Here is a 7,171-nt window from a genome sequence, read left to right on the forward strand (position 1 = left end):
CTCAAGTGGTGTCATATGCATTGCATATGGGCTTAGGGTAGCAGTTTGGGAAAATTTGACCTCTCGAATGTCTGGAGAAGTGTCCGGTCAGTTTTTGGTCTTGTCCGTTTTGAGCCCTATTTATTTACGCGCCCAGTCATGCTTCATATTTTTCCTATTATATATCGGGTCACATGCATTTGATTGGTGAAGATGGAAAGAGAGAAAGAAAAGAAAGAATAAAGAAAGAGGAAAGATGACCAGGGTAGACCAAATCCTAGATGGCACACTGTCCGAACACACCTGGATGTCCTCATATTCTCCACATACATGGCCTAGAAATGAGGTGTGCGAGCTACTGGGACATATGGGGACAAGGTGAGGAGTCTTGAATCATATTCCCCTTCTCTCTTTTCTCCGGACAATCATGGCAACACATCTTAATATGCAATGGCAAATAAATATATCAAAGTTGCCATGGCAAAAGAAGTATATTTTAGTTTCCGTGGAACAAACACATCGTAAGTTGTCGTGTCACCACATGTTAAGTTTGCCATGGCAAACACAACAAAAAAAAATTGATGGCAAACACATTAATTAGACTAACAGCGACAACATGGAAATTTACGCGCTGGAATACGATTCTTCTAAATTGACGGAGACCCCCCCCCTCCCCCCGCGCGCGTCGCCCTCCTCTGGCGACACGGGGGAAACCTAGCAATTGCCGTTCAATAGCCTTCGCCTCCGCCCTCCCCCGCAACGCCGCCACCGGAGGGACGGCCAACGAAGCCGCGCCGGGCCCTAGGAAGGCGGCGGCGGGGCGGATCTGTGCCCCTCGCTGTAACACCCCCAGTGTCATGCTAAAGTAACTCTCTGTGATTACGCCTAATCATTTGGATAAAGAATTCTTAATCACCTTTGTTCAATATCTCTTTTCAACTCCCATCTGAATTCAAATTCAAATCATAAGTGAAATTTGAAGTTGCACAAAAGTTGCTGGAAAAATGTTCATCATTTAGCAAATATTCCAATACAATTTTTTGTATTTAAAAACAACATCACTCCTATGCTAAAATGGACACTAACATTTATAACAGTGCCATTCCAGTAATTTAAAATGCAAATTCATTTATGAAAATTCCAAATGAATCTAAACCTCTCCCAAAAATAATTGTGGCAGTGCCTAAAAATGCACAGAACTTTTATGATCCAGTTCCACATTTTTGCTAAATCATTAGGGTCCCCAGATAAATCATTTTTCTTCTCTGGTAATTAAAGAAAAGCAAAGAAAAGGAGAAAAGGAAAAACAGAGGGGAGAGAAAGCCCCTGCCCCACATGGGCTTTGGCCCACCCACGCCAGCTGGCCCAGCTAGGCCGGCCCATGCCCCCTCCCCGGTCGCTCTCCCCTCCTTCCTGTTCCCCTGGTGCGCGTCGCTACAGGAGGTTGGTCGCCGCCGAACCACCTCGCCGGCGATGACCCCTGCGAGAGGATAAGGCCTCCACCGTCCCGACGCCTCGGGCTTCCTCCCCACTCGCCCACTCCATCCTGCTCTCCCACTCCGCCTATCCCTCTCCCCACCAGATCCTCCTCGCCTAGATCAGCCACGGCCACCACCGCAGTCGCCATGGCCGACACCGTCTACGTGCTCTCTGCTGTCCCTTTCGTCTAGGACCGCGCCAAGGGCTCCGCCGTCGACCTCTCCTTCACCCACGACCAGCCCTCGAGCTCGGCGCCCCTGCATCGACACTGACGCCTTCTTCTTCTTCCTCGACAGCCATAGGCGTTCCTCTCCGATTCCGGCGCCCTGCTGCTCCTAACCTTCCAACGAGCCACTGTGAGCTCCTACGTAAGCTCCCCGACCTTTCCCCTATGCTAGCGCCGTCGACCTCGCCCCTAGTTGCCGTCACCATTGGTGCCGCCCCTACAATTTTGAAATTTCTGAACATTTATAGGGAAAGCCAAAATTTTTAAAATCTGAACATTCATTGAATTTTTGAAACAGAGTTGAAAATGTGATGATTTCTGAAATCTGTTTTTTTAGAAAATTCGATCATAATTTTTTAATTAAGAAAATGGGACCATTTTTAAATTTAAGAACAATTGTTCACAACATGAACTGTTCTGAAATACTGAGCATAACTTGAAAACACAATCATTATTTGAATTTCCAAAGATTTTTGAAAAAGAGAACGTTTTAAAAAAAATTGATGCAAAAACATTTTTCGAAATTGCCAACTATTCTTGGGAAACTGAAACGATTTTGAATTTGTGATTTAAAAAAGAACTTTTTTCGAAAGTTCTGATCATTAGGGAAAGTTATTTGAACAAGCAAAAAAAATCGCAAAAAAAGGAACATGAAAAAAAACCTGGTAAAAGAAACAGTAGATAATAAGAGAAAATAAAAAATAAAAAATGGACCTCGACCTATAAAGAAGCTAAGAATGTTTGAAAATGGTCCATTTAGGTTGGTCGCTCGCTCTACCCTATGCATTTCAGTGACATTATATCAAAAAGCGCATAATATATACCACGGAGAAGGAGAGCTCCTCTTCGGCGCCCTAAGTGTCGCTTAGGCTAGTTGGCGCTCGAAGGTGAGAGGTAGTTGGCTAGCCCAGCATGCTCGGAACCAGTAGCATCCTCAAAAAAAAAAACAAGAAGAAAATAATTCTTCACCACGTTATTCTGTATGATGTGCGATTCAAACCTGCATTCCAGCGTCCACCAACTTGGCTCAATAACCATTGGCGTGTTATATCCAAAAACAGCACTATTTGACCCATGGCTCAGTCCCAGTAAAAATATATTTCTAAAAAGAAAACATAAATTTGAAGAAGAATTCACGAATTTTAGAAAAGTTCATCAATTTTTAAAAATTATGGATTTAAAAAAATACAAATTAAGGAAAACATTAAAAACAATCATGAATTTGAAAAAAGTTCACCGAATTTTCAAAAAAATATCCACTGATTTGCAAACAGTTTAGTTCAATGATTTTGATAAAAGAAAGTTCATCAGATTTTGAAAAAAAACACAGATTTGAAAAAGGTTCATCGATTATGATAAAATAAGTAAACGAATTTGAAAACATTTCAGATTTCCAAGAAGTTCACAAATTTTCAAAAATTATGAACTTGAAAAGGTTCATCAGTTTTGAAAAACAAATCACGATCTCGAAAGAAGACCATTGCATCCGTGACATGGGCCATCCAGTATTCGCCTCCGGTTGCTTCCTCGCTCACCTGTCTCTGGTTAGCTTTTTTCGCTTGTCTTTTCATGATGTTGGTGAACTCAATAATTGTTGGCAGGTTTTAAAAATATATTGGTCAACTCAAGAAAAATTTCAATTTATTTTAGCGAATTTATATAATTTTTAATATTTAAAAACAAATGAGCATAAGTTATAGTAAAGTTAATGGGTTGGAAAGAAATCACAAATTTTAATAAATGATTGAATTTTATAAAAACAACATAAATATGAAAATATATTTCACCAATTTTTTAAATGTGCGTGAATTTTTAAAAAATATTTATATTTAACTAAACTAGGTAAAAGGAGAAAATGAAGGAAAACATGAAAAAATCTGCATAAGCACAAAGAAAATGAAAAAAACAACACCCAGACTAGATTCTACGTTTTGGAAGCTTACCAACAACGGGATGAAGCTTCCCGCTCGGCTTATCTGGGCCTATCCTTGAGCGGGATGCTAGAACCGGGTATGTGAAACTTATCGCCCTATTCGGCCGCTAGGTAATTCCGACTCACCAACTCTCACTGCCCTCAAAAGTTTCACAATTTTTTAAAATGTTTGCGATTTTACAAATGTTCATGAATTTGAAAATATTTAAAAAATATAAAAAGTGTTAAATTTTAGAAAAATTTCATGAATTTAAAAATATTTGCTAATATAAAAATATGTTCACGGATTTAAAAATCACGGTCTTGAAAAATGTTAATGGACTTCAACATGTTCAAATTTTTTAGAAATATTCACCAAGATTAAAAGTGTCCATGATTTTTTTTAAATATAGATTTTAAAAATAGAAGAAATAATTGGAAGAATTCTAAAAGGAAAAACCGAAGAAAATATCTGTTAAACCTACGGAGGATATGAAGGAAATCAAATTAGAAAGACGGCCCAAAAGCCTTCAAAAACCTTCCATTTACCGTGAACTCAAGGAGTGTACACAGACGGGCCCATTACTGAGAACAACTCTCGGGAGGGTGTGCGTTTTGTACCATTTAGTCTCCGGAATGTTTCTGAAGTTCAACGTTGATGTAGGAGTTGTCAAGGTCTTGGCTAGAGGTGCCAAGGCGGTTGTGTGCGGGGCATATTAGCATAATGTAAATGCTCATAATTTAGTTTGTGGCGCTTTATCGTTGTATAGTGGCAGCCCTGGGACACCGCCTGGGCCCCATGAATATTAATGAATGAAGACCACTATTTTCCCCTATAAAAGGCAGGGCTGGAAATAGGAGATGCGAACAAACTATTAGCACTTCAAAAAAATCATCGAGTCGAGTGAGCTTGGCTAGGGAACTGATGCAGGTAACAAAACAAGCCCTTCTTGAAACTCCCTATTTTAGCGGTGCCCAAGCAACAAGCCATAACACCTTAAGACCGCCTAATCGGCGTGACATTTTTTTTTGCTAAAAACCACCTTGTGTGTGTGTGTGTGTGTGTGCGCGCGCGCGTGCGCGCGGGCGCGTGTGTGTGTTTATTAAGAACATGAAATGTGGCAATCCTTTTATATTTTTTTAAAAAAAAATTGATAGAGGCATCATTAACTATGACCTCACGTCCATTCATAATGAACATACAATTTTGCATGCAGCGTTTCCTACCATCTGAATTCGGCATGGACCCAGCAAGGATGGGGCATGCCCTTGAACCAGGAAGGATCACATTTGATGAGAAGATGGAGATAAGAAGGGCGATAGAAGAAGGAAACATTCCCCACACCTACATTTTCTGCTAACTGCTTTGCTGCTTACTTTGTTCCTAACCTATGTCAAATGCGTACCCTTCTTCCACCCAAGGAGAAAGTTCACGTCTATGGAGATGGCAACGTCAAAGGTACCATAAACAAATATTACTTGTACTATTTAATTTCTCCTAGTTCTTCCTGCTTTTGAGTGTATTTGACTCCCTTCGGATTTCCACTTCCGATTGTGTATTGTTATATCATACTATGCAGCGATATTCGTGGACGAAGATGACATTGCAGCATATACAATCAAGTGTGTTGATGATCCACGGGCCTTGAACAAGACAATATACCTACGGCCACAGGAAAACATCCTTAGTCAAAATGAGTTGATTGCTAAATGGGAAAAGCTCTCAGGAAAGGTTCTTAAGAAAATTCCCATTCCGAGTGTTGAATTCTTGGCATCAATGAAAGGTAAGAAAAATCATTTATTTGTTGAGTATACAGTATTTGAAAATCTCAGCTTATTAGTAAAAAAATGGTGAAAGGGCGACGTGGAATTTCTTGGAAAATATTACCATTTTTTCATGCCATCTCCTTACAAGGGCAATGGATTAATTGTGTGAAAATATATTTTCATTGTATATAACCGTTTTTGCTTCTGGGTAGTATCTTAGGACATGTGTACAACAGAATTATGTCCGTCTTCTCCCATAAATTTGGGAGAGAGAGAAGCATGACTTCATCTAGCCAAGGAATTATCACTTCACTAAGATAATCGCCTTAACTATTCTTTTCTTTTACACAAAGTAGGCATACCTTGTTCACATGATCTCTAATAGTTTCTATTTTTGACACATGAAATCATTTAAGAATAACTAATGATTTCTAATAGTTTTATTTTTGACAACATTAAAGAATAACTAATTAACTTAGATTTATTATTTATTCCGATTATCATTTATATGGAAGTGGAAATATAGAATTAAGTGCATGATTTTCTCCACGAGAAATAGTAAACATTATCATATTTTTATTATTATTAAATACTTCTATTTGGAAGCAATTATTTGGTATGAAAACTATTTATATTGCAAAATGAATTTTCTAATTATACTTAGATTGGTCACGAACAGACTTTTAAATTCATATAGAACATAGCGATCAAAGATCTTTAAAACTAAAATACCATAGCCATGCATTAGATAATATATGAAGTCATGTACATGATCATAAATTATAATTAAATACAGATTAAATAAATGTGAGAAATATGATTCCTCCACCATAAGAATTCTTTTTTTTAGCATCAGTACAGACACAAGCGCTCATATACACGCGCATACACTCACCCCTATGAACGCATACACGCACACTCTACCCCTATGAGCACCTCCGAGAGACTGAGCCAGCATATCATCTTGAGATTTACGAAGCCACCTACCTCCTCCCACTAAAAGCGCATCACCGGAAATCCTAAAATAAATCCAGGAATGATGCGAGCATCAGGTTTGAACCTTGGTGGGTTGGGGATACCACTGTCTACCTAACCATCTCAGCCACAGGTTGGTTCGCCCATAAGAATTATTTTGTTGTTGTGTTGTGCGTATCCATAGCGTTTACTTAAGGTTGGGAAAAGATATATTATTTAAGACCTCTTTTTAGAACCTTGCAAAATCTAGTTTCACCCCCAATTGACATACCTACTACATATTCTACTCGCATGCAGGTACAGACCTTGCTAATCAGGTGGGGATAGGGCATTACTATCACATTTTTTATGAGGGTTGCTTGACAAACTTTGACATCAGAGATGATGGGGAAGAAGAGGCTTCTCTACTCTACCCAGAGGTTCAGTACACCAGGATGGACGAGTACATGCAACGCTATTTATAACTACAAACTTGATGAACCTGAACTCTATTTTCTCAACGACACCAGCACACAGTATGCACCACCTATGTTTGAAGAAAGTTCCATTGATATGTTACTCAACATGGGCATAGTTATTGACGTTGTAATCAAGTTAATGATGTGTTATGTACCATCTGTAAGTTCCGTGGAGATTCCCTAGAAAAATGGTGTTCCATGGAAATGGAAATGAAGACTCCATCAGTTTGCAATAGTGTGGATTCTATTTTCTTTAGCTTTGAACTTATAAAAATTTAATATTTATTTGAATTAGCTGTAAGGAACTTTCAGTTTATTATTTGGATTGTATGTATATGAAAACTAGTTGTAGCATACATGCCGTAAAATGTTCTA

General features: G+C 38.8%; 1 pseudogene; it reads left to right on the forward strand.

Moving 5' to 3' along the window:
- Positions 1-4,807: 4,807 nt before the first annotated feature.
- On the forward strand, positions 4,808-6,896 carry LOC119367185 (annotated as a pseudogene).
- Positions 6,897-7,171: the final 275 nt, after the last annotated feature.

Source organism: Triticum dicoccoides, chromosome 2B, assembly GCF_002162155.2.
Source record: "Triticum dicoccoides isolate Atlit2015 ecotype Zavitan chromosome 2B, WEW_v2.0, whole genome shotgun sequence".
NCBI lineage: Eukaryota > Viridiplantae > Streptophyta > Magnoliopsida > Poales > Poaceae > Triticum > Triticum dicoccoides.